The sequence below is a fragment of the Bactrocera latifrons genome, unplaced genomic scaffold (genome assembly GCF_001853355.1).
Source record: "Bactrocera latifrons isolate USDA-ARS-PBARC rearing strain unplaced genomic scaffold, ASM185335v1 scaffold_62, whole genome shotgun sequence".
Lineage (NCBI taxonomy): Eukaryota > Metazoa > Arthropoda > Insecta > Diptera > Tephritidae > Bactrocera > Bactrocera latifrons.
The window spans coordinates 135,652-138,681 of record NW_017537290.1 but is presented as its reverse complement, the minus strand read 5'-3'; the positions used below and the strand labels follow the sequence as shown (position 1 = coordinate 138,681).

General features: G+C 33.4%; 1 protein-coding gene across 1 annotated transcript in view; it reads right to left on the bottom strand.

Moving 5' to 3' along the window:
• The window catches only part of LOC108975185 (serine proteinase stubble), a gene marked incomplete in the record, with an annotated part of 85,553 nt that overhangs the window by 52,526 nt on the left and 29,997 nt on the right, over window positions 1-3,030 (bottom strand). The window contains 1 exon segment of the mRNA XM_018943522.1: window positions 1,253-2,171.

Here is a 3,030-nt window from a genome sequence, read left to right as displayed (position 1 = left end):
TTTTATTTTTTTTTGTTTTACGAACAATTTGCTTAACTAGCACACGTCTCCTAATGAAACATAATTCAGCTATTAATCTGCACAGCACAGTGGCCTAAAAAGCTGGCAGGCACCTACAGCTGCTTTAACGTTTGATGATAGCCGTTTACAATCCAAAATAAACAGAAAAAATACACAAATTAAAAAAAATAATAATAAATTAAGCAAAAAATATGTTTAGGTTGCCACCTTATTTCACAGCCCTTTAGCAGCGCACAGTAATATTATATGTTAGTAAATGTGCTTAAGTGTTCAAGTAGCCAAGCACTTTTCGCATCCACTCTAGCTTTGRCTTATATGTGGAAACTGGCACACAAACATAAAGTTAACTTTATTGCGGTTCTACTTAATTAACTTTGCAATATTTTTATGAAACTTTTATTGCTGTACAAAATGGTTTATACCTTAACAAATTTGCTCGCCATTGCAAAGTTTTGCGATGTTAAAAAACTCAATAAAAGAAGAAACAGCAATGGTTTTGTGCACCTTTTGAATTACAGGCCTGGCTGCTTAATGACACAAGTGAAGTGTTGGAATCACAAAMCTCGAGTATTACGCCAGTCTACTTTTGAATCTTAAACTTAATTTCAAATCTAAGACAATTTGAAGTTTTGTTAATGAGGCCTGTAGTGTTGACGAAAGAGAACTGCTTAGACATCTAATATTCTATAAGCACTTATTCGTATCAGCAGTTTTGAGGATAATAAAAATAATAATAAAAAAAAACATTTATTATAATATAATATTCTTCTCTATAGAAAGTACTCCCACTCACTTCATTAAGTCATCATATTATCAAACCATACTTATAATTATACTTATACTCTGAAAGTTTTTCGGAAACGACGTCCACACAGAATACTTGCGATATCTTGAGTTCTCACAGTAATATTTTTACATAGGTCTTCAATACTCGAATTAAGCAGACTGAATAAGGCTAAAATGTTGCATTCTAAATGCAAAGCGATGCTCAAAAACTAAATTGTAACCTGAAATATATTTGTTTATATAAATTTTCTGAAATTTTCGAAGTATTTAGAACACTTTTATTAGAAGGAAATGCTTTTTAGTGAGTTTTTGGCATATATTGGTTGAACCTATCGTCATATTGGTTAAATGTATCGGTTACAAATTAAATGTATCGGATATTACTAAAATGTATGTCGTTATATTATTTAAATGGATCGGAATATATCGTCGYTTCAGTACTTACCAAAAGGAAGATCGTCTGCTCTGCAATGTGCCTCAAGCAAATGTCGCCATTCTAACGCTGACTTGTTGTAAAATTATAACGAAAACTTGCGACAATCGTGTGGGGTAAGGTAATTAGTATGACAGCTGCACGCCAAGCAACAATTAAAAAACGCACTAACACTAATGCACATGCACACACTTAAAGATACGCGCGCGTTGTAGGCGATAAAAAGTTGCACCAATCGAAGAATGACGGCGATTGTGACGAATATGGGTAGACGCTATGTTTCAAAGTGTCGCCAATGCTCGCGTTCAACCGTTGAGCTGTGTGTTGTAGCAACKAGCTATTGTTGTCTGCTGCTGACGCCAATTGCTGCTATTACGCCAGCGCAATTAATGCGTTTAACTCTACGCGCTTGATGGCTGCTCAGCTTTTTATTCGTATTATTTCTTTTTTGTTTTTTTTTTTTTTTTGCAAAAAATTTTAATTATCAATTTTCTTGCAATTTCTTAGCTGCCGCTGTTTGTTGGGCGTAGTTGTTGTCAGGCGAATCGCGCAAAAAATGCAGCAAACGCCGGTGTTGCACACTTTCTTAGCTGCACGTTTAACGATCGTTGCTCAACAGCTTCGTAGGCGCTTAGCAAGCTGTGGAAGGCATGTTGCAAATTGGTTTTTTTGCTTGCTTTGTTTTTGCCGTTTAATTACCGCTGCTTGCTGTCGTCAAAAGAAATCGAAAAGTTAGACTTTGCGTTGGCGAAATTTTTGCTACTTTGTTGGTAGTTTATGGCTTTTGTGAAAACAATATTAGTTGTTTCTATTGTTGTTGTTGTTGTCGTGTGAATATTCATTCGCTTTGTTTGTATTGCGTATAGATATTGCATGTGATTTTCGAGCGATTTTTATGTATGTTTATTAACCCTTTTTAAAAGATTATTTTCTGTAAAGAAAGAGAAAAAGAAGTTAATAGTTTAACTATATTATTTATACATGTCATCACCAAAAATACAAAATAACTGAACATCACTTTTAATAAKYTTACAGGCGAARGAAAAACGATGTCGTAGAAASCACTCATATTCTAATTGTTTGAGTATTGGTCATATATTGCTTATCATGTGAATGTGAATCATGTGAAACCACTGAAAGTAATTTTCGATTATTTTTTTGATAATACGCTGTTTTGCWTTTTAGGTGGCGATGTATACAAGAAAATTTAGTTTACCGCAGGTTTTGTAAAGCCTAAATCTAATATAGAGTTATGTGTATCATAATAATCAGGGTGAGCATATAAATTGATATCTGAATGTATGTCTATCAGTCTACATTATCCAATGTGATCGACAATTCGAATGAAAAAGGTAATATACGTGATTGCCGACGGCGCTAGGACTAAAAATGTCTCTGAAAGAATTTCGGGTAGGTAAAAATTCATACAGTAAAAAAAAAAAATGTAAAGAGCTATCAAATTTTGGTTATTTCTGGCCTTTCAGAATCCAAATTTYGACATAGATTTAAAGCTTTAAAATGTTGTACCCTTAAGAGGGTATATTAAGTATTAAGTGCTGCAAAGTTTATAATAACTAAAAGAAACCCTATAAAATATATACATATGTAAATGATTAGCATGACGTGCTGAATCGATTTAGCCATATCCGTCTGCATATATGTGAACTAGTATATTAATTGCTGAGATATCGATCCAAAATTCGGGAATTTCGCGCACATTGTTTTCTTTCCAAGAATCTGTTCATTAGTAACATTATAGTTAGTTACCATACACACTGACCGATCAAAAT